The sequence below is a fragment of the Biomphalaria glabrata genome, chromosome 1 (assembly GCF_947242115.1).
Source record: "Biomphalaria glabrata chromosome 1, xgBioGlab47.1, whole genome shotgun sequence".
NCBI lineage: Eukaryota > Metazoa > Mollusca > Gastropoda > Planorbidae > Biomphalaria > Biomphalaria glabrata.
In genome coordinates this window covers 14,581,836-14,606,952 of record NC_074711.1, presented here as the reverse complement: position 1 = coordinate 14,606,952, position 25,117 = coordinate 14,581,836, and the positions used below count along the sequence as shown (strand labels likewise).

General features: G+C 36.5%; 1 protein-coding gene and 1 non-coding gene across 6 annotated transcripts in view; both read right to left on the bottom strand.

The window, feature by feature from the left end:
* LOC106060455 (uncharacterized) overlaps positions 1–4,731 on the bottom strand; it is a 40,870-nt gene extending 36,139 nt beyond the window's left edge. For 3 of the 5 annotated variants that reach the window (XM_013218339.2, XM_013218340.2, XM_013218342.2), the window contains exon 1: positions 4,116–4,367. The gene's annotated coding sequence lies outside the window, so the exon portion shown is untranslated. Of the gene's footprint in view, positions 1–4,115; positions 4,369–4,637 lie in introns of those variants that run through there. The other 2 variants (XM_013218338.2, XM_013218336.2) reach the window with 2 other exon arrangements.
* Positions 4,732–6,327: 1,596 nt separating this feature from the next.
* Positions 6,328–6,399, bottom strand: Trnad-guc (transfer RNA aspartic acid (anticodon GUC)). The gene has a single exon. It is a non-coding gene; the product is annotated as a tRNA-Asp (tRNA).
* Between the last annotated feature and the right edge of the window lie 18,718 nt (positions 6,400–25,117).

Genomic DNA, 25,117 nt, shown 5'->3' with positions numbered 1-25,117 from the left:
ATTGAAGCCACATTATTCCAATGAAAATAAATCCCTAATCATATTGATAACATGAACAAAATTGAAAGAAATTACTAAACAAAAAAAAAAAGTGTCATTTAGCCGCCTCCTGGTCCCACTAGTCAAACGAGTAAGAACAAAATAAAAAAGTTTTATACGCACTAAAAACGAAACAAAATATTTTATCAAGTGAAATAATCAAAGTTTTCCAGTAGATGTTTTTTTAAACATTGAATTTTCATCTTGTGGGATCATGTTTATATTGCTTTGTTGTTGTTTTTTTTTGCCTGTGATAAAAACACAAATCTCTCAATTACTGTAGTTGGAGTGTGAATCATTCAACAATATTATTACGCTATAAATCATGCAACTGTATAGTTGTCAATGACTCCAGTTGACTTATTGAAGGCTCACATCTGTGATGTACAGAATATAGGAAGTGGTGACAAGCTAGGTATTTTAGAATGTAAACTAGAATTTGTGTTCCATCGTATGCACACATTCCTTCGAAAAGATATATAGGTCCTACGATGAACTGGTATATGGACTATTTGTTCAAGCGTAAAGATATCAATGATTCAATCCTATATGACCCTTTTACAAAATGATATATTGCAGTTTATATAAGGACGTAATATATAATTACTTCGAGTTAATCAGCTGATTGTATTTTTTTTTTATTTTGCCTCAGAAATGTCGCGATCCACGTCATATCTAAAATAAAACTTAAATAAATGACGTTCAAGTTTGCGTACAGTCAAAAGTGTTCATTTCAGTTTGTATAAGGTCAGGCTATTAGACCTTTTCTGAGGCTATCTACTGGAGATATATGGACAGCACAATGAAGACTAATGATCAACCACACATTAAAAAAATAAATTATTAGGTATTAGACGTGAGTCAACTCATTGCCGTCCTAAAACTCAGGAAATTAATCCCGCCCTACAACCAGATTTGAACTCCTTGTATCAGCAAAATGAACTGCGCACACCAAGAGTTGCCATTACGAGACAAGCGCAAACAGGGACGTCCTCGTATAACTTAGCGCCTCACTTTCATGGAGAGCTTCAGAACAGTAGACACCAGGTGGGGGGAGGCTTCAGACATTGCCAGTGACAGATCTTTGAGGAGACAGCTTGCCGCCCAATGCGCCGAACGGCGCGGGGGGACCTAAGTAAAGTAAGTATCAGCACCGAGAGCTCTAACTACTATTTCACCTCGTCCTAGTCACATAAACATATCACTACACGCAATTTAAAAAAAAAAAGATTCATTTGCCTGTGTAAACAGATCTCAAAGCTAACATTTCAGCACAGCATTGAAACTACAAACACACCCACACACTGTATACAAAGCAACACACTTCTACAGTAGTATACATATCCAACTCTAAGACAGTGTTAAGCCAGATCAGGCGTTATGTCAGACCAGGCTCTAAGCCAGAGGAGGCTTTTGTGACGATTGAATAAAACACATTTGAGACCGGTTCTACTTTTTTTGTGTGTTTCACTGTTGATAAAGCTGATATTTCGTCTCGTGTTGTTTCCCTTCAAAAATCAATAGCTTAAAACCTTTCAGCCAGCCAACAACCTTTAGGCGATTTTTAAAGCAAAAATGTAGACACCGACCTTGAGACGTGATGACCCTGGTACCCAACAGAGCAGACTTATTATTTCAAAGGTGCATAGTGTCGGGGGGTGGTGGCAGATACTAATACATGTACTTCTTATAAATATATTTTTTAAAGTGCACAAACAGCGCTTTTAGTGAAAAACAAACCTTTATAATATCAGTATCAACAGGAACAAACAGAAATATGCAAACAGAAGCGGCATTAATTTATGCCGTAGTTATAATTTTATCGCTGTAAATTAATTCTGTAGCTGTATTTTTAATAATTATTTATTGTATTTTTTTCAGGTGCTCGAAATCAATTTTCGGACAGAGAGTGTCTTGAAGGTTTAAGAACTAAAAAGAACTCATGTATTTGTTTACAATACCACCTTCCATGAATGGTCAACTTTTAAATTATTAAGTTAGATAACATATAGCTTATGTCCCTTACAAACTGCGCAGAGTCAATAAGTAGGCTACTCGTATAAAAGAAAAGTAGTATAACAGCCTAAGGAAAATTATAATTAAACTAATTATAGTACAGACAAAGTCAGGCTTTGAAATAGATCTACAATTCAACCCAAATAATCTCTGATGGTAGTGTTATACTTAGGCCTACCAAACATCTACACCTGATATCGCATGTAATTTTTCATAAACTACTAGATCTAGTTTCCACCATCAATTTGATCCTTGTTGAACTTTATAGGTCTATAAAGTTAAAAACATAAAAAAAAAAAAAAACTTCATTATCTTTGTGTAAACCACCACAGCAAAGAATATAAAACAAAAATTATGAGAACCCATCTTTAGTACAGGTAATCGAGTTCAGTGATCGACAGATGTTACGAACAAAATGTTTCTATTTGATAACGCTAACAAAAAAAAAATGCATTAACAAATGATAAGTTATAGCCTAATGCTATGTCGATAAGTGAAACAAATTGTAGTCATTGACGTAACTCTTACTATCAGAGTAACATAAGGGATAGAACAAATGCACAGACTAATATATATATATATATACACACACTATAATACACACACACACGATTGTGAGTCATAAGTTGTAAGTAAAATATACTGATTCTTTTGAATTAAAGATAACACAATAACAGCTTGCAAAGAGGTAAAACGAATATATTCCTTCGTGTTTACGTTCGAGCCAAGGTCGATATTGCAGGAGACTAGGTTTGAACATTTAAACATATAGTGAGTAGCAATAACATATTAAACACCATGCCGTAACTCAATCATAAGCCCTCTATACAAAAAGTAGGCCTATGCTTAATTTTAAAATGCTCCTAAATGCGACACTGATAAATGCAAATTTCTTATTGCGTTCACTAGGACTAATTCATATAATTACCTTTTTTTTCTAGTACATGGAACATGTCGCCTGAATCAGCTAAGAAAACCTATGACTTAGGTCTACAGTCTACGGACAGTATATTCAAATCTTATGTAAAAATAACGTTCTTTTCTAAGATTTGAACCCAGGATTTGAAAATATTTTGTACATTCGTCTACAAATGATAGGAAGTGACACTACAGGCCTAACTACAAATTAAATCGTAACTGTTCAATGACTCAATCGGAACTGATAAATATGTACTTCCAACATCTAAAAGTGCAATTAAAGAGCATTGGCATTGACTAATAGTCGGTGCTAATTATTAATATTTTCGTTAGAATAAAAAAGCCGGCCTCGCAGTCCGTGGGTCAGATGTACTAACTGTCAACAAGAGTGTCATGAAGGAGCGAAACAACTTTTCTTCGTTCAGAATGCATATTTTAGGCCTACTTCATTGAATGGAAAATTAATTTGCATTACAAGATCTTTATATACACCGAAAAACTTTCGTGCAAAAAAAAAATTAATATAGTCAGGATTCAAGAAATCCTTTTTTATGTATAAAGCATATTCTGAGAGACAGAGAGAGAGAGAGAGAGAGAAGTGTTATAGATTTAGGATCTAGATCTAGTCCTAGCCATGAAGCACACATCATAAAGCCATCAAACCAATATTAAAATATGTTTTTATGTCACCCGATTGAAGACAGAGAAAGAAGATAGTAGACCTATATATAAAGGAGTTTAGCCTATTTTACAAAAGGATGTTTTATAAATGCAGGCCTGTACTATTGATTCGATCTTGTTCATAGAACTATATATTTAGGTCCTGTTTAGATCTAGATTTTTAAGTTTGCTTTAACATTCCTCAATATACACACTCACACATATATTGATTTGTGTGAACAGATCTACATAGATCTACACTATTTTGTCAACTATATTTTGCCAGTGAGAAGGGGAAAGTGTGTGTGTGTGTGTGTGAGGGGGGGGGGTAATGAGCTGTGAAAAGTAAAAGTACGATGAGAACCGGGTCCAATGAAATCAAACCTTTTTTTTTTCATATTTCTGAGCCTTAGCCCGTCCCCCTTTCCCCGTGTTAACTTTTTTTTTTAAATTACAGGTCGAATCTAAATTGAACTGCTTACCTGTTTGTCAAGGTGTGCTCTTATCAAGAACACAATATGGAGCAGTCACCAATGTGTTGTAAGTAGGTATCCACACAACAACAAAACCAGAATTTAATGAGCAGCCAAACAATTAACTCTGATACAAATACAGATGTATCCGGATCGACTCATCTAGAAGAAATTAAATCTAAATCTATTGTAGTGGCGCTACTTCGTCTGACAGCGGACGAGTATTTGTATCATTGAGTCCGCTTAAAAACCAAGTGAGGGCGGATGGAACACGAGGTGGTGGTGTGGGGGGAATGGTGGTGGGGGGAATGTAATGCGGGCCTAGGTTTTTACGACAGCTCTGTAAACTTGGGCTATGTTTAGATCTGCGGTCTCTCGTGGTGTAGCGCCACGGTGAACATTACGCGGTTATGTGGATTTGAATGTTCTTTGAAAGGTTATAAAGGCTAAGTACTTCAAATGTGAAGAACGCGAAGCAAGCGCATGATTTTTTTTTTTAATATGGAAGAGTTAGAGGAGACTTTCGCTTACCTGGCATGACAGAAATTTGTCGAAAACCATTTCACAGATGATGTTATGAACTATACTTTTTGTTAATTCTTTGCTTTATTTGGGTTCCTGTTCAAGTGTTTCTGCACCTAGTTCAGCAAAGAGAACCATAAAATGAATCCTTAATTAGCACGTGTACTAATGTAAAAAAAAAAAACCCGGGCGATTTTCAAATTCTCCCTCTACCCACCCAAGCTACGCCCCTGATATTGGGTAATTGTAAGACTTTAATAGACTTCTTTTTTGAAAGAACTTATATAATTTATATAATCTCTGTCTTAAAATCCCAGGTTAGAAATCTTTTTTAAAAAATTCAATTGTGCATTAAAAGTATATAACCTAACAGGAGATCTGAGCAGACGACTTGATGTCAGCGGAAGTTTACGAATTCTGACAACTGCATGTGAGGATTGTTCCATTCAGGATTGGGCCATTTCAAAGTCAAAGTTTATGTTAAGAGTTCTAATGCTGACTTTACTGCCAGACAGACGTTAGCCAGCTGCCAGAGTAGAGTATCCGTCTTTAGCCGGTTAGATCTAGTTTTCTGTGGGATTGAAAGTAATGTAATTTATCCTAAGAAATAGATACTTTTATTTATTTTAAATTTCCCTCCTAACAAGCACACTGGTTTTGGTGTTTATGAGAGTCAATGGCGGCGCGAGGACAAGATTGTATGTGGGCGAAGTATATTTTGCGAGGCACTCTTGTGGCGCAAAGTATGCAAATAATGGACACGAAACTGACAGATTTATATATTTTTTTTATTTCTAAACTATTTGTATTAGTTTTAATTTTGAATAACTCCTTTGAGTTTAGGATGTAATTACCGGTATTAGTAGCAAAATTCGACGACGATTCCTTAAATATTTTTTTTCTGTTATGTATTAAGAATAAAGTAGCTGCTTATTAAGATCTTTAATGACATTGCGTAAATAAAGGATCAGGTTTTCTACGGATGAAATTTTTTTTTTTTTGAGGCCACCAAACTCACTTTGCCGAGACCTCCAATTATCCAAGGTCGGCCCTGTATATATTATCAAAATAAGGATACCGTTAAACACATTTTAAAACTACTTTTAGGATTAACCTATGTCTTTCTTAGTAAGTAAATACCATCCACAGATCAAATCAACTACTGGCGACAGTCAACTTTTATGCATACAATAATAATGTATCCTGCTTCAAAAGGTCAACGAGGTAGGCGTGCGTAAAGAGCTGCGTAATCTTTTCACTTTTCACAATTGGGGGAAAAGTACCCTATAAATAAATTTCTTGTCAAAGTACTTTTACAGGTGTTTATATTGGAAATTCCCGTTATCGGGAAAACATCTTGGTCCTTGTTAATGTTATAAATAAATCTACATGATCTTTACTTGATTTAAAAAACAAGCAACATTAATGAAGTTGGTTAGCTCTGTCAGTATTTCTTGCAGACATTGCAAAATGATAACAATAATAATTATATAGATATAGATATATAACAACTATATAAACTACTTGATATAATTATATCAATATATGTGCCATTATGAAAAAAAAATTGCCTGTATCTGAACTGACTTCATTTTGTAAGAGTCCTTTACACAAAATGTTAAAGGTGATTGATATGACTGGATTCTTCTACACATAGAATATCGCTGAAGCTATAAAAAAAAATAATAAAAAAAACTGCCTCCCCGGCGGGGAATCGAACCCCGGTCTCCCGCGTGACAGGCGGGGATACTTACCACTATACTACCGAGGACACGTTTTTTCAGTTAGTTTATCTATAAATGTTGTTTGTTTACGATTGGTGAATGAGGTCCATTGTAGGATTCCGTGTCGAATAAGAAAAGTGCCCTGCTTATCACTATGTATTTCTGAGTATTTCATTTTAGGTTGTGTTTTTTTTTTCTTTTTTTTTTATACAATGTGAGGGGAGGGTGTATTTCTGGAAGGGGGCGAAGAGGAAGGGAGCCACCCACACGAGTATTTAATTAGGCCTATTCGTCAAAAGACGAGTAAACGCAAAAATCGACAACACAAGATTTGCCATTCTAACCACTCTGCTCGTGAGGTGCGTATGAAAATAAAAAGATTGCTTTGTTTCAAAATTACTTTGAAACGGCGACCTATAAAGGGGACTAATTAAGCTTATTCCACCACCTCAGTCAAGTAAACTATTCTTTCCCTTGTTCGAGATACCAAACAAAATAATTAATTACCAATAGTTAATTTTTTTATTCTTGTTTTGTCAGGTAAAAGAAATAATTGTGCAAAATTTCAGCTTAATTCGAGATTGGGTGTGGGAGAAATAACGAGTATAAACTTTTTACCAGATAGACAAAGTGAGTTGATATAAGCTTTTTAAAAATACCACTCATTGATCAAGAGATCTCTAAAACAGTTGTACAGATTCGTATCAAATTCCATACACAGGCTCCTTTTAGGCTTTTACCTCCTAGGCGATCACTAAGATAGGTTTTGATAGATTCGCTGCAATTCGTGAAAAACCGTAAGCTCTATTAAACCTTTTAGTTTTGGTACTCCTCCAAAATGCAGGAGATTAAAGTGTTAGGGCAATGATTGTGATACTGTTCCTATACAAAAATAATGTACGTATATGAAATTAAATACCGCGGAAATTTGTATTTCTCGGAACGTATCCTCCTCGAAAGTCAAGAAACCTATGGCCTATATTTCTTTATGATTTTTTTAAACGTTGCATTCAGGTTACACTTATAACACTATAAAAAAAAAAACAATGACTCTTTCATGTAGAAATAACTATATTATAGCCTGCAACTGGTTCCTACTTGATCACTGCGCGTTTTCCTATTCAAAGCCGACTGGATGTCATTTATCTACGAAATAAACGATGTTAATTGGTTGCTTGCGGCTATTTATTTTTATTGATGCCTAGTAGAATCGACTGAAACTGAACGGTATTTGAAACCAAATATGTCATGTTTAAGAACTTGCATAGCAATTGGTATCATATAGATGCCGGGAAGGCTTCCAAATTATTGTCACAAGTCCTAGTTAATGAGAACTGATCTGGATTGTGAAGCTGAAGGTGACAAGGAAATCTACCATCGCGGTGCCCCCTGAGGCGCGGGTCTGGGGCGGTTGTCCCACTTGCCACCTTTTAGGGCCGCTGCTGTCTGCAAACTTGAATTGCAAGTTTCGGCCGTTTCTTCAGAAATAAAGACTTTTACGTCCTATTACGTCCTAGCTCCAAACCTCCTGGAGGACGACAGGGGAGACAGGGGTCAGGGTTTGAACTCGGGACTATCGTGACGACAGTCCGAAGCACTCATAAAGCACTGGCATCCTTCCTAGTTCTCGATTGCTCTTAAAGTCTGACCCATCGATAGAGACTTTTACCTACATACATTTTTAAAAATCTCTTGTATAATTCGAAAAAGTTCGCCCACCAAAATCATGGCGTACAATCCCTGGACTTTAGAGATAAGCGTATTAGAATCTATTTTTCTAATAAACTGTCCTAATCAACTGAATCAATGACTTATCAATGTATCGTTTAAAAAAAAAAGACAATCCCCTCTCTCTCACAACGTTCACATCATTATTTTAAACCTATTAAAACTATTCAAGAAGAAAGACCTACTTTCAGACAAAGCATCCTCTTAAAACCGGAAGTGACGAATACTTAAACACTTGAACTGCGGATCTATAGGTATAAGTAGTTAGTGGTAAGTAAACAGAGCAAACAGGCGCGTGATTTCTTTAGAAGAAATTCAATACCACTGGTGAGTAGGATACCCAAAATAGGATACAAAAAGTGAGTAGGTGTTTATTTTTAGGGTCCCCGTAAGGAAAAAAGCCGCTATTAGTTTTGTCTGTCCGTCTGTCTGTCATACTCAAATCTAAAAAAAAAAAAACTTCAAAGTTATTGAAATTTGATATGAGAGCTCTGCTGCAACGGCTAGTTTTTATCTTTTGAAAGCAAACGTTTTGTTTTCAAAATGGATTGCGCAAGCCAGTGGCGTAACTAGGGTGGGGGAGGGTGTCAAAATTTAAAAATGCCCCGGGCTCCCACTTGAGGGGTCCCCCAAATAAGTGTCCGAAATAACGCTATTACCTCTAGTCATGATGCCGAATGTCAAAATAAAACAATACATGAATGTAAGGCAGAGAAAATTAAAAAAGAGGATAATTTTTTGCATAATTGGCCTTTTTAAATTATGAAATACTCTATAGCTAATTACAGAAAAAAACAACAACACATTAATAAGATTTTGTTGTTCTTGTAGTTTAGGTGTATAGAATACAAGCAACTGTAAAGATTTGTCTCCTCTATTCAAAGAACTAAGGCCAAAGTTTTTTTCATTCAGAAGGCCCGAACTTTCAAACAAACAGTCGCGTGCACATTGTTAAGAATTGGATACTTTTTGAAATGTCGTCCGCGCTGTAGAGTCTATCATTGAATGAAATGAATCTATTCGAGCCGCTGTGAATACCCTTGTGACATTCTGGGGCTTCTTGCATGCAGCCTTGCGTGGAGTAGTTGGTGTATAAGGGAAGGGGGGTGGTGGCCTCTTTCAACAGCTCTGACGTCTTGAAGTTCTGACGTCTTGAAGTTCTGACGTCTTGAAGTTCTGACGTCTTGAAGAACTTGTCTGAATGTAGTTAGGAACGAACATTTGTGAACATTGGCCCACATCGGACGTTTGTACTATTACAGCGGCTAGCCAACAGGTGTTTATGATCATCTATTTAATAATAGGTTATAGAGATCTCCTCCCTTACCTGGCACCCCCATCTCCTCTCCGAAGAAAAAAACACAGGTTACAGAAGCCTTCATCTACTTGTATTAATTTAAGAGTTAACATTAACCCTAACCTACGCACAAATCACGAATGTCACGCAAATAGCCAACTAACGATAGCTTGCTGACATGGATACTTCCCACATAGTCACTAGTTGAAGACGTTGTTGCTGTTTTTTAAGCCTATATCAAACTACATTTTGTCTGTCTCGCAACCTCTTTACAGGCTGGTTTTTGCGATGTACACATTTAAACAGCTAACTAAACGCACACAAAAAAAATAAAAAATAGAACTATCGTATCAAAACTTTGTTATTTGTTTCGTAAATGGGGGAAGTTTTGACTTAGAGACAGTGACGTGACTAGTCAAAACTAGAGGAAAAATATCGAAATATTAACCAATGTAAACAGACAATCCTTGACGGCCTTAGAGATAAGGAGCTCTTATGAACGTAGAGATTTAGCTTGACGACATTCGACGGTTCCCATCTTAATTATTAAACTTCTTGTTCGACATTCAGTATCAGCGTCGACTACCTTCTAGTGTTGGCCTTTCGCCTGTGTTATTGGATTTCGTTGAGTACCTTCATTTGGCTTATCTGCATTAGACACAGCGCGGAAGCGCCTAACACTATCTAACATATAAAGTAGAATTTAAGGAGTAATGTATGTATGTGTGTCTGTATAGAAATCAAAACAGTTTGACTATTCTAAATGAAACTTTGCATGAACGTTTTTTAGATAATAGCGGCGATCTTAGGATATGTAATGTTGTCCTACAACAAGAAAGTTCACTACATCATCATGACGTAGACCTGTAACTATTAAAACAGCAGAGATACCTTTTAGTAGAGATCAAAACAAAACAAAAACAGAGCAAAGCCGGGTAAAAACATAGCTACTTTTGTAGATATTATTCTATCTTTGCTAATACTGACATTGTTTGTGATGTCATCTTTACGTGTTAATCGTCAATTCAAAATTAACAAAATCTCTTCATAAGAGAGAGAGAGAGAGAGAGAGATTCACAAGGCCCCCAAATATCGACACTGTCATCATGGCTTCACACAACATAAAGCAGCGCTATGGCACCCCTGTAATAATGTAGTGGGTACCGAGTCACATAGGTGTGACTGGCAACACTATTGCAGACTCCTTGGCTCACCAGGGAGGGCAAATTCCACCCACTGAACAGGCTGTAAGTTTTCATCATGCTCTGGCTGTAATTAAAAAAAAAAACAGAAATGGAAAAGTGGTTTGAGGGCTGGAACAAATCCCAAAAAGCCCGTGGAGTCTGGGAGCGCATGAGGCGCCCTGACCGCACTTTCCCGTGGTAGAGGCTGCCCAGGCCTGAGCAAGCTATTATAGCACAGTGCAGGACAGGCCACTGTCTTGTTGGCTCACATTTCTCACGGCTATGGCCAATTTTCGATTCGCGGTGCCCCCACTGCGGGGAAGAAGAGGAAACCGTGCCTCATATTCTGTTTGACTGCCCCAGACTTGTTGATCTCCGCCTCGACAGGTCTGGGAAACCAAAAATTCTCGACCTGTATAGTGGCGTGTATGCACTACGCAAGACAGCAGGGTTTCTGTCCAGGACTTTTGCAAGAGAGGATTTAAGCCTCTCAAGCCCTCACACAAATGGAGTTTGATGATGTTGATTAATTTAAACTTTAATTGGACAGCAGCAGCACATTAGCTGCTTACATTACAATAACACATAAAAAGAATTTGATTTCTGGAATTCTCTCCCTTTACGCGAGCTTCACTTCTGTGTTCTCTTAGTGTTTGTATTATCATAATCCAAACATATCTATTCCAAACAATGAACATTTGTATGTAAACACAAAGGATTCAAAAGTTGGAGGTTAACATGTACACTGGGCGAGCTATTCATAAGCTGTTTCTGCCTTGTCAGCCAGTGAGTCTGTCCAGACAGACGCCCGCCAAAGAAAACAATAAAGTTTAATCTTTACAGAGAGCGAGAGGGAGAGAGAGAGAGAGAGAGAGAGAGAGAGAGAGAGAGAGAGAGAGAGAGCTAATTCATTTAGAGGTATATCGTGCTTGATGAAGGCACGAGCCAATTACTCTAATTAACCACAGGGGAAAAGTGTGTGGGGGGGGGATGATAAAACACAACATTTTTTTGCAATTTATTTCAATGCCGTAGAGGACTCGGCGGTTGTGTGCTGAGAAAAAGGGGGAGGGGGGGGGGTAAAAAGTTTAACAACAAACATGGCACTGCTTAAACAGCGTAACGTCATCCACTTTATCATGGCCGTCGGAGGGGGGGGGGCGTTCAGCCCTAAACCGCCAAGTTAGTCACTACCCTTGTTGTTGCTGTAGCGAAGGCAATGACTCACAAGATGTCTCACTTGAGAAAACCAACCGGTATTACTTGTTTATGGGCACCACCCAGTCAAACACTTTTACTTTTTTCTTCTAGCGTTTTTTACTTACGAGTCCTGGAAGATTTCACTGATCGACCCCCATCCTGACCTCTCGGCACCCCCTACCGGTCCATTTTGTTTTACTTTCGTTATTGCCGGGTTCGAGTCCCGTCCACTTGACAACAATAGCATTCTCTCCAGTGTACCAGCGCACGACTCTCTTGTGTCTAAAACAATGAACGCCCTAATAGTGTGGCACGTGATAACCTTTGACAAATTCCTTTCTTTTTTTTTTTTCAGTGGTATAGCCTGCATTAACCGTATTGTCTGCCTTGGGACAATATAAAGAGACCGCATTGTTTAATGTTGACCACAAGTATCAGATGTAGTACTCACTTCAAACTAGACGTATGCCATTTAAATATTTAAATAGATTACACGACCCGGGCACAAACAGATCTACACTATCAACCTCTTGACCCTCACGACTGACTGATAATCACAACTTCTCCCACTCCCCGTGCAGGATTCTATAAGAGTTAACATAATATTACTTACTTTTCATGTACATAAAACAACTAATCCATTCTCACGATCGAAACTCACAATTTCGAACTAATATTTTTTTTAAAGCCGATATCAAAATGTCTCAAGTACAAAATTATATTTCCTTCCGCTTTAAGCACTTGTTATTGCAGTTTTTTTTTATGTTTTTTTCTACACAGATCTAGATCTTAAATCTAATTCTCCTCTAGGTATAGATAATTGTCAGAGTGAATGATAGGTATTATTCTTAGATCAGTGTGACTATCAAATGTGTTTTTCTTCAAAGAACATGAAACATTGGTATGAAAGCGCGCGCGTGTGTGAGGAAAATGACTACAAATTGTAATATAAAGACCGTAGTTAATAATAATATGTAGAACAATTTTGAATGACTAGATTTACAAGTAGGCATCTATTTTAAGTAAAAAAAAAAAAAAAAAAAATCCTAAAAGTGTCACTGAGAATTGATCTATAAGGGTCTACTAAAAGTGTGTGTGTGTGTGTGTGAGTGTGTGTGTGTTTGGGGGGGGCTTAATACTGTTTGTGAAGATGAGTTTCTATAAATAAGCTGCATTTCTAGATCTAGATCTATGACTGACAAAAAAAAATATGTTAAAAGTCGACTAAGTTGCAGTGAAGTTTCTTCTTTCAAACTATTCCGTAATTAAAAAAAAATCTACAATGATTTATTTATCAGTAATTCTGTAATTTATGTGTAAAATGTGTGTAGTGCGGTGGGCATCATTATATGCTAGGATGCAACGGTTTTCCTAGAAATTTAACAGTTGATGTATATCGCTGTGAAATCATTATCAGCTTGTATGTTTGTTTTACATGTTTCGGGTGTTCTTTCAGAGATAATTTACTTCCTAATCCAAACCTCCCGCAGGACGACGGGGGATGGGAGCGGGCAGGGTTTGAACCAGGGACCATCGATAAATCCAAACGACAGTCCAGCGCGCAAACTGCACGACCAGGCAGCCATCCAAAAAGAAAAACTACACTCGTGGACTATACTGGAAAAACGCTAGTTTCACCGTTATATTTTCTCAAAGTAAAAAATATTGCTTCAAAAATATTGTGTGTCAAAACAGTTTGTATATTTAATTATTTAAAAAAAAAATATTTAAGAATTCACTTTTGGAAACACAAACTATAGCTGTTGCACCGTTCTATTTCAAGCTCGATACAGGCAATGGTAAAATCTGATTAATCCATCCATCCCAGTGGCGCTACAGCCCATGGAGGGCTATGGCCTGCTTCAACACATCCTTCCATTCAGATCTTTCCTGGGCCTTTCGTCTCCACGCCCTAACCCCAAGCTATTGCAGATCTGCTCTATATCATCAATCCAAAATCTGATTAATAGCATTTTATTTTATTTTTTTACAATTCCTCTATTCAACTTGCTAATTTGTGGGTACTTGTGGGTGGAAAAACATGGACACGATTCTCGAAAATGCTCTAACGATTTTCTTAGAACTTTGGCAGTTGATGTATATCTTTGGGAAAAAAAAAATTAGGACTATATGCTAACCGGCCACACTGGGAACAATCTAGTTTGAACGTTATAATTTTTTTTTTAAATATTATTTTTTAAAAAATTAAATTTGGTCTTTACGATCACTATCTTAAACAGACACGTCAGCGGGCTTTTCCCCATGACAAGTTCAATATTTAATAGTGGCGATCAAGAACAGTTTGAACATCTTGACTAATATGTCAGGAAATGTAATTATCATTCGTAAATTATTAAGAGTAGGCCTAAATGATCGCTCTAACGAAAATTCATCCGATTCTTAAAGGAGGAAATGTCTTTTTAAAAAAATGTGTTAATGCAAACGGGCCATCGGTTGGGCACAGAGATAACACAAAACCAATTTCCCCTTTTTTCTCTACAGGACCCGCTAAAAAATACATAGTAAACAAGACTGGGTTAAAAATGGGGGGGGGGGAGGGAATTATAAAAAACAAAACAAGTAAAGTACAAGGTCAATAGGCTGCCTAAAACCAAAGAATATAAATATGATGAAAAAAAAATGAAACAAATTGACTAGATCCATACTGCGTCATGTTCTAGATTTATTAATAAAATTGATCTTCAAGATTTTATATTACAAAAGTGCCGTTGGAATTAGCATTATTTTCTAACTCTTATTTTATTTTATGCTACTTCCAATTGATCTACACTTATTAACAGATAGGGTAGTCTAAACATAGACCGGATGTTGTTTTTAATACACATATAGGCCTACATTTGGTTATTCGATATTTCTTTCAGCTAACTTACTTTTTTTTGTTTAAAGTTCTAGATCTATAAGCTAAATCTAGGTAGATGTGTTTAGACGTGTAGTCATACTAATGTAATCTTTTAATTTTGAAAAGTCTACTCAATAATTTAATGGTAGATCTGTGCGACTGATGGGTGATAGTAAAGTATGATACTTACAAGCAGTAAAACCTTAGATCTAGGTCAAACATAATTACACAATGAAACATCACTTTACATAATGACACCCAAGTTTGGCTTCAACTCTTCAAAGAATGTACATCTACATTTTACTAGAAATATTATCTGCTGCTGATTTTGCATGAAATCTGATGAGGCCAAGAGACTAAATTTAAATATTTTAAATAGATAAATATTCGAATGGTTGGATAGATAGATAGATAGATAGATAGATAGATAGATAGATAGATAGATAGATAGATAGATAGATAGATAGATAGTAGATAGATAGATAAGTGTGCACTGAAAAAAAAAAGAAATTGTGTAAAATCAATCTTGAATCTCATGATTTGAGAGGATACTTAAAAAATTAATATGTATAGTCTTGTCCAGATGTCATTGAACTTAGCAAACATAAATTCTTTATGAATCAATGTCTGAACGTCCTGTTTCCGGTCAAAGTTAATATCTTTCAATCAATGCTTTCTGAAACATGGTGTCAGAAGTGGAGATAGCAAGAGAGTGGGTAAAAAGAGAGAGAGAGAGAGAGAGAGAGTGTGTGTGTAGGGGGGATGCAAACTATTTTAAAAGTTCAAAAGTTAAAACCTTTAGATTTCCAAGACGCTCTGATCTGAAGTGAAAGTCGAAGAACGCGTTGCGACAGCTTGTACTTTTTAGTATTGACTAGATAGGAAGCTATGTAGAGCACACATTGCCGGAACACTGATGGGCTTAACAAGGGAAGGTTATCTGGTGCTTGTTCTGCCATATAATAAACTGTGTATAGCAAATATGCACCATGTGTGCGCTGTGTGTTCAGTGTAGACTGATGACTGTATGTTGAAGTAGCTTGTGGTGTCGTCGAGGCTATTCCAACGTTAAATACCTCAACAAGCAGAACACAGAGCGTTACAGTGAATCTAAACTAATTATATTTCATCCATCAAAGGTATCCGTCTAATAACGTCGCTACGAAAAAAAAACAAGGTTACAAAGACAGTTTGTGTGGAAACACAAACTCAAATTCGGCCCCTGAAGTTGTCCACCCAGGCAGGAAAAAAAGGCAGGTTTCAATATTTTCAGAAGAATATCGGTAATAAATTCTATCAGAAGTGATCCATTCAGGCAGGTAAAAAGGCAGGTTTCAGTATTTTCAGAAAGAATATCATAATGAAATTCTATCAAAGGCAAATGACAGAGAAGAATGGAGAAAGAAGGTTGACAGATCCTTCGTGGTGCCCCAAAGGTCCAGCAGATCAAGGGATAGGTGAAAATGAATGTGATGTTAGATGTGAACCTGGCCTAACTGATGTCTTATAATGAGTATTTAATTGATCTAATTGTTTTGTAAAGGGCCACTCTCTTATTCAAAGCCTCAAGCAAAAATTTCCGTAAAAAAATAAAAAAAAAGTTTAATTTTATATTTTAATACTCTGGGTATACCCCGTAGTTCACGCGATAATATGAAAAACTATTTATTAATTGTTGTTTTAAATTATGTTCAACTTATTTGCATATTAAATAGATTTTTTCTCTTTAAAAAAAAGTTAACATATGTTTTGTAAATGTAGTATTTAGTATGACAGAACTTACATACCTTAGCAGTACAATTGTAAAAAATAATATTTTTTGATCAAAAATCTAAAACCATTTGCATAAATGTGTTAAAAATAAAGGTAAATAATCGTCTCCCATATTAAAAAAGCCTCCAGTGTTTGTTACTATTAATAGTGAATAGTTGTAAAAATGGTGTATTTTTATGAAAAAAAAATGCTTGCATAATTGATTTAAAAAAATAGATTTTTCGCTTTCAGAAAAGAAAAAAGAAGCCGTTGCATCAGAACTTTGAATGATCTAAAATATCATGATGTCCGATTTTCATTATCTCTTCTAGTTTCTGAGATCTAAACGGGACGGACAGACAGACAGGCCAAACAAAACTAATAGCGTCTTTTTCCCTTTCGGGGGCCGCTAAAAAACAACATCGCAAAGTAACAAAATACTGTCTTATGATAGAACTGTCTATCACGAGGCTATATATAATCAAATAGCTTTATAATTTTAATTTCATATATCTGTTGCCGGCAAAGTACAAATCAGGCATTCTATAGAATGACTGAAATAGTCAAGCATCCTAAAGAATGACTAGAACAGCTTCACGCAAAGTGTGGAATGTTCATTTAATCGTGAAATTTAGATTCTAGCTACATGATTTAATTATTTATTTTATTAAGCAACATTTCAAGGAATAATATTTCTATTCACCAGGAATCTCTACATTTTTGCCGTGCTTTAAGTCTGGAGTTTGTTTTAATTTTGACTGTCAAAGTGTGTTTTCTTTGATTTGAATAATTTATTGCTTTTCAAAATATATCACAATCTCTTTTTTTTTTTCCTTATAGGCCTAATTCCTCCGTGTTTTTCCAAATTGCTTTTTCACCTTTATCAATGTTACTGTATTTTAATGCTCAAAGATTGTACACCGGATCTTAAACATCAAATATTGCTAAAGCTTAGCTTGAACCATGCTTGAACTAATGAAATAGTTGCACTTGCCTATAAAATCTATTCTAGTCTGAGCTTACTTATTTGTAGGATTACGCTGCACATTACAGAGAACGGGTGATCTACATTATAGTCGCCTAACAGTTCATAAACAGCTGCGAAGTGAGTGACTCAAGGCAACAGGAACATCATTGCCCGTTGACAGGTCTTCATTACTGTAACAGGAGACCTTAACACACGGGACAGGGGAGGGACTCGACAACCCTTCACTCAGTGGACAGGACTCGGAGGACAGTAACGAGGACAGGAGTTACAGGTGTAGGGTGACGGGACAGAGGAAGAGAGGGTGAATAAAATTGTGGTGTTCTAAAGCGCGAGTGCCCGTGACATCTAGTCCTCTATGCAGCGCTCGCTTTGATTGAAAGCTGCTAGTTCAAATTGTTTACACTAGTCTACAACAAAATTGGTTGCTGTTAGTTTAAGAGTAAATGCTAAAAGCAAGCAATATATTTAAAAAATTATTTAAAAAAATACAAAGCTTATAGAGGGGAAAGAGCTGCACATTTACAGCCATATATCTCAATTCTGTAAGATTTGTTTCCCTTTTCTCTATCAAACAAAATTAATTAATTTTTTTATGATTCATGTTGAGAATGGAAGAAATAACGTGTACAAAATTTGTACTAGACAGACAAACAGACGGAGTGACTTGATATAAGCTTTGTAATAAAAAACATCTTTTACTTTGCCTGCAGTAGGAAACAGCTTAAAATAGTCAAAGACAGTTTTTATTTTGTGTAGATGGTTGAAATGTTGATGAAGCAATAGTTCACCAGTGAAACAGTTTCTGTCCAACTAGATCTAAACCTTGGCCTGAAGCTATTTGATAGCAACTAATAAAATAACTGAATATGTGAATTGGTGTTGTTATGTGAATGGAAGGCGAGCGGACTTGTTTTGACTGATTTCGCGGATACTGGCCGAATAAGTAGTTAATTTACAAATTTACAGGAGGAACTTGGACTTTTGATACCCTGAAAGGTGGAAGGTAACAATGACAGATATCATGCAGTGGAAGTAACAATCAGAGATATCAAGCAATGGACGGTAACAATCACAGATATAAAGCAGTGAAAGGTAACAATTACAGATATAAAGCAGTGAAAGGTAACAATTACAGATATCAAGCAATGGAAGGTAACAATTACTGATATAAAGCAGTGAAAGGTAACACTCACATATATCAAGCAATGGAATGTAACACTCACACACAGATATCAAGCAATGAAAGGTAACACTCACAGATATCAAGCAATGGAAGGTAACACTCACAGATATCAAGCAATGGAAGGTAACACTCACAGATATCAAGCAATGGAAGGTAACACTCACAGATATCAAGCAATGGAAGGTAACACTCACAGATATCAAGCAATGGAAGGTAACACTCACAGATATCAAGCAATAGAAGATAACACTCACAGATATCAAGCAGTGGAGGATGACGGGCCTATAGTGACACAAATGCTCCTCTAAATTCTTGGGATTTGAGCACTGAATGGGTCGATGTGACATTCGACCTCAGCATCGTAAATACGTTAAACAAATATTGAACCGTCTTACATGTTGACAAACATAATTCATTTAAGAACAGGCCTTCTGTATGTTTGAACAATAGATCTTCATTGGATTTCCGTATAACCACTTATGGGCACTTATGACATGCTTAAAAGAAAAGTTTAGTAAGAGCCCTTACTACCTTTCCACTGTCTTCTAGTACTGAAGCAATCTACGTAACTTTGTTTGTATTACTTATATTAATTTAAATCTGGGATACATGATATGTTGCTATTGTTATTATACATTGTTCCACCCTAATCACTAAATTGAACTGTTGGCTAAAAATGTGTTGTTTATGACTCTCTAACTTCACTTGGAATGTCGTCAACAAAATAACAAATGTCAGTGTCACAATTTCTTGTCATGTGTATTGTGTCACTGACAACATTTCAAGCTCCCTCTCTTAGTCACTACATTTATTTTATTTCCCTTTTTTGTTTGCATAATGTACACTTTTGGTCTGACTTCTCTCCCTTTTATTTCTGCCTATTTCTATTACAGACCAGCTCTTTCTCTCGTCTTTAAATCAAAACTACAGACTATAGGTATTTTGGTACCAAAAAAAACAACAACAACAAGACCATTCTCTTTTCAGTGGCATTGTGTAAGACGAAGTGAATAATAAATAAATAGATTTTATTTTTAAAAACATTACAGGAAAATTCCACTTTAATTCTACTTTAATTTCTACTTTAATGCTTTTCTGCCAAAAATCCCTTTACAAACAAGCAAACGGACAAACCGTCAAATCTCTGCATGACTTGCAATTTAGGCCTTGCATTTTGGTTTCAATGTAAAATAGGAACAGCAGACAGCAGTGCAGGCATACGTGAACTAAATCTACAATACAATAAGAAATGTAGTACATGAAGGGATGACGTCATGTTTTTACTATACATTGTGGGCAACTTGTTTGTGACGCGCTGTGTGGCAAACATTGAAGACATCGTCTCGTATGTAAGGTCACGTGACTATCAGGTGACTTATAGGGGTTTAGGAAAGTTAGAAGAAAACGGACACAGAATTAAGGTCTCAATGTCAGAGAAGTACACGTAACAGACGACTATATCAGAAAACTGAATCTAATATAAGTGTATGTTAACAAAAATACAGACAGGGCAGTTGCCTAACCCTCAAAGGGGGTCTTCACAAAAAAAAAATTAAACCTTTAAAAATATTCCCATATTCATTCTAAATCTATTAAAATAAAATTAGATTTAATGTAAAAAAAAAAAAAAAAAAAAAAAAAAAACAGCTCCTAGTATTAATAACGTACATTTGTTTAAAACTCCCAAAGAGAGGCCCCCAAAATTAATCCTACATATGGCCTTTACTTACTTAAATCCGATGCTAGAATAATAAAAGTAGGCCTATATATATCAGAAGAGCTTTATTAAAAACGCATACTAGATATATGTAATCAAAGAATGTGTAATTGAAGTAATAGGTAAACCATAAGTAGCTGTTGCATCTACATGTATTAGTCATGTCAAATAGCCAAGACACTAGGCAGCGTCGTACTATTGCACACGGTATCATAGAGATAATGTCGTAATACAGCACAGTATATCATAGAGATAATGTCGTAATACAGTATATCATAGAATATGTCGTAAAATAGAACATCATATCATTATGATAAGAACATATTTTTTAAAAAGACCTTAATATCATAGAGATAAGATAATGTCTTATAACGCCACTACTTTCGCTAGAGTTTCTATTACTTTACAAGTCTAACATTGTACTCAGCCTCACTGACTTGCAGGTACTGTTCAGCTACATGTAAATCCCTAGCCTGACCTTAGTGTTATGTGTATTACAGAACAAGCACCCTTCACCTGAAAGAGCGTGCATTAGTTTAGCTTTATGACTGACTGTTTCTACATACATCGTGCATTTCTTCTAGACCTTGCACGTTGAAAAAAAAAAATAATAATAAAGTATAAATAGATCAATGTCTTGTATTTTTTCTCTACAACTCCTCTGTCTCTTGTTGACCGACCTCCAAACTCCTACAATGCCAAGCTCAGGGGAAGCACGTGGCACCCCGTTGACGTCAAATCCAAATCTACATAGCAGACGATGAGATTTGCTCTCCGCGCCACAATTATCTTAAAGCGCACAGAGACAATGAGTGCGTGGTGTCGTCTGCAATCGCCAAGACGCACCAGGCTTTCTGACACCACGGACGACAAACAAGAAGCCAGAAATGTATGAATAGATCAGCCGGAGACTACAAGACGGGTTTAATGACTGGGGCTTTAGCTTTGTCAGCGAGTTCTGATGCCCCCTCCCCGTCAGGTGGTCACTCCTCTCACATCATTGGTTCTCTTCGTTCCGCCTGCTCAGCCAACGGCGCGTGGAAATGGATACCTTGAATAGTGGCTAAGTTCTAAAGAGTACGGTCAAAAGCCTCGAAAAGAACTGAGAAGATAAGCATTGTTTCAAATTGTTTTAGAACTGCTGCAGTTTCGTATACTGAATCAGGAGATTAGAAGATTTAGTGTACTGACAGTGTGGCTACTTTTAAGCCAAGGCCTAAACAACGTTAGACAATACATTATCTTCTTCTCTTCTCCGTCACGTATGTGTCTGTTTTATTGTGTATGTGTTTGGCCGGTTTTTGTAAAGTAAGCTTAATTTATAACATAGATGCATTGTGAATCACGTGACCAGAGAACGCAACATCGTTCCAACCAAAAAATCACAACATAGCGAAATAGATTAGTTGGCTACCCTAGGAACGTTGTCAAGCTAGCTGTTTTTATTTTCTCAAGTTCTATGTAGATAAAAACAACCAAATATTGCAAATGTCATGGACTTTGGTACAATTAGTTGCAAGTATTTGTCCTGTGCCGACACGTCAGTCATACATATCTTTTGTTTCCTGATAACACAGCTTAAATAAGGTAGCCGACGAACAAAAAGATTTCGGAAAATCCTATAGTTTTTGGAAGGATTGATTTCCCTGAAAACTCAAATCGTTTACCTCAAAAGACTTTTAAGTCACAATTTTAATATGACTTTTTAAAGTTTAAAGTCACATTAATCTCAAAATTTCGGCAAGTGCAAAGAACATTTTACTCGCATCCAGTGACAATTAATGTCATTATGGTTCTAGTACACTTTACATTGAAGGAAGGCTAGAAAATGAAACATTTGTTACAAAGCAGCTGTGTACATCAGAAACGTCACAAGAGTTGGTGTTACCCGGTGCCATTAGTTCAGGGTGTCAATCCCGCCCCCTCACCTTGCACTGAAAGGAGTCAACGGTCCACAAGAGTACCCTCAACGATTTTAGCCATTGACAAAGTTGTAACCAAACTAGAGAATCTTAAATTGAATCCTTAAGAAAAGCGTGCCATGTTAGCTCAAAATGTCGACAAGAAGACTACACAAAATCAAATCAGCTTGTCATTTCAATAGAGACTAGGCTCCCCTGAAAACAAAATAGCATGCAATTTCAATACAGATTAGAAGCAAAATGTCAGGAGAAATGGAAAAGTTGGTTGATAGGCAATGCCAGGAGGGGGGTGGGGAGGTACAAGAGAAATGGTTGAAATCCTGGGTAGAATCATACTCGACCGTGTGTCTATCATAACATGCTTCGCCAAGAAGCAAAAAAAAAAAAAAAACAACTAAAAACGTCTGACATATTTAATATTAAAAACAAAAGAGTTCAGTTTTCGAAGACAAAAACTAAGTGTTGCGTTTATTTTAGTTTTCAAAAGATGTGCTTTTAGTTTTTACTGAGATTTAAACATGAAAGACATGGCAGTCCTACGCTCAACTAATTGCGGCTTTGGATAATCCTATCGGTCCTGATTACACCCATGAGATATTGTACGAGGTGTGTGACCATAGCAACCATGACATGAACACACACATACACAAACATTCGTATATAATGGCACACAGGCTTCCAACACACGATCAACGTGAAAACAAAAACATTTTACCCCCCCCCCCCCCCCGGGGCCAACAAAAAAAAAAAAAGTTTGCGTCACAACACGGCTGAGTCTGGGAAACGGTCGACATTTATTTTAGCAGGTCACTGATAGTGAGCACTAAAAAAAAACCTTTTGGGGTGTTTCTTGCTTCAAGTGTCTTTCTGTTTGTTGGAAAGTGTGAGTGGTGTGTGCGTGTAAGGTAACAAGGTAACATTTGTCGTTTTGTTCTTTCATATTTTGCAGTAATTAAAACTTCACGAGTTAATCTATTAATAGCACTACTACTGCAGCGGCACCTGTTCAAAGTAATAAGAGCGGCCTAGACTATAATTAAGGAGCATAGAAGAAACAGAAACGTTGATAAGGTAACTCTAGGAGATTTTCATAAATGATTTAGCCACAGTAATCTGCTCTTTGTTTACATTTTGATTGTAAGATCCCGTTTACGTTTATTTGACATCTCCTTAAGCCAGGGGTCGGCAACTTTTTGAGTCGGAAGAGACAAAAATTACAATTTACAAAATTTCAGTTTTTAAAAAACAAAATATTTTTTGCCAACAATAAATAGTACTAGCATAAATAAAGTGTTTTGATTTTGAAAAAAATGAATCTATTTATTTCATAAGAAAAAATATCTATTTATTTATATATTTTATATATAAGTAGTGTTTTTCAAACAAATTTTCTCTCTCTCTCTCTCTCTCTCTCTCTCTCTCTATATATATATATATATATATATATATATATATATATATATATATATATATATATATATATATATTGTTACGTATTTCTGAATCTTCTGGCTAAATGTACTAGTAGACACACAAATAAAAACACTGCAAAGAACTTGACGACTAAACTTTCAGTTTCATATAACTTTAATGACTATTAACTCTAACAATTCGTTACTGTAACATGTAGCGTAGAAGACTGTACAATATCTGTCAGTTTACAGTTAGCTATACTTCGTTGCAATTCATCTCTTCACATCGTTGCAATTCATTTCTCAACTTGCATCGAGCCGTATTCCACAGAACAGACCAACGACACACTTCCCAGTGTCGCTCCAGGTCTCCTAAAGCTGAACCAAGTCGTACTCAAGTCTACCGAATCAGAGCCGCACGCGTCTTACATCGACTGTATCGACTGTAACGGCTCAAGTCCACTGTAGTTCGCTGTATAGACTTTAACGACAGTAGTCCACTCCAGTTAACTCTACCCTAGTTAACTTGTATCGAGTCGTACACATTTCTCTTCCACAGAGCCGCACACGTCTTACATCGTCTGTATCAACTGTAACGGCTCACTCACGACTCCATACGACTGACTTTCACATTAACTCTCTGGCTTATATAGAGTCCCTAATCGCTTGTCCAAAGTTGCACAAACACGGAATAACACGTGAGGAAACGTCACATCCTGTCTTTGTTTATACATGTAGATTCCAGAAAACATCGGCTGCAGTGTCATATTGCCGGGGGTCACAAGTTGTGACCTCCATCTGTCACTGGACATTGCTAGTACCTTTTGGAATAACATGTAAGGGCACGTCACATCCTGTCTCTGTTTATACATGTACATTCCAGGGAGCACCCGCTGCTGTGTTATCTCGTCGGGGTCACACGTTAACCTCTTCCTGTCACTGGTCATTTGTAACAATATATATATATAGTTATGTACGCTCCCAGACTCCATGGGCTTCTTCGAACTTGTTCCAGCACTCAAACCCCTTTTCCATTTCTGTTTTGCAAGATGCTGTTAAAAATCTTGATTACCAAATTCATGACCTCAACTATTTCAGCCGGAAATGTTTGGACACAAAGTACTTCTTGGTGCATTATGCAGTGAAACGTAAGAATTTCAGTTTATTTTCGAGGAATCGTTGTTGCCCTTTGTATTTTTTCAGTCACACTTATGGCTCCATCAGTTGCTATTGAAAAGATTTTATTTAAATCGATCTTATTGTCTTCAAGGTTTTTTGCAAGGCATTCGCTCTATCTTTCCCTCTAGTTTGTCACGACAGCGGTAGCGATCTTAGAAGTTCTTCTTTTGGACTTTGGGAAGGCAACTTGTGACTCATTTATACCAAGTGATAAGACAGAAAAAGCTGCAAATATGTTACATTTCAAGACATGGGGGAGAGTGCGCTGAAAAGGGAGAACAAATGGCTGAGAGATAGAATCGGGGCCTAATCCTCGTTAATCGATTCAGAACGATTTTATTGT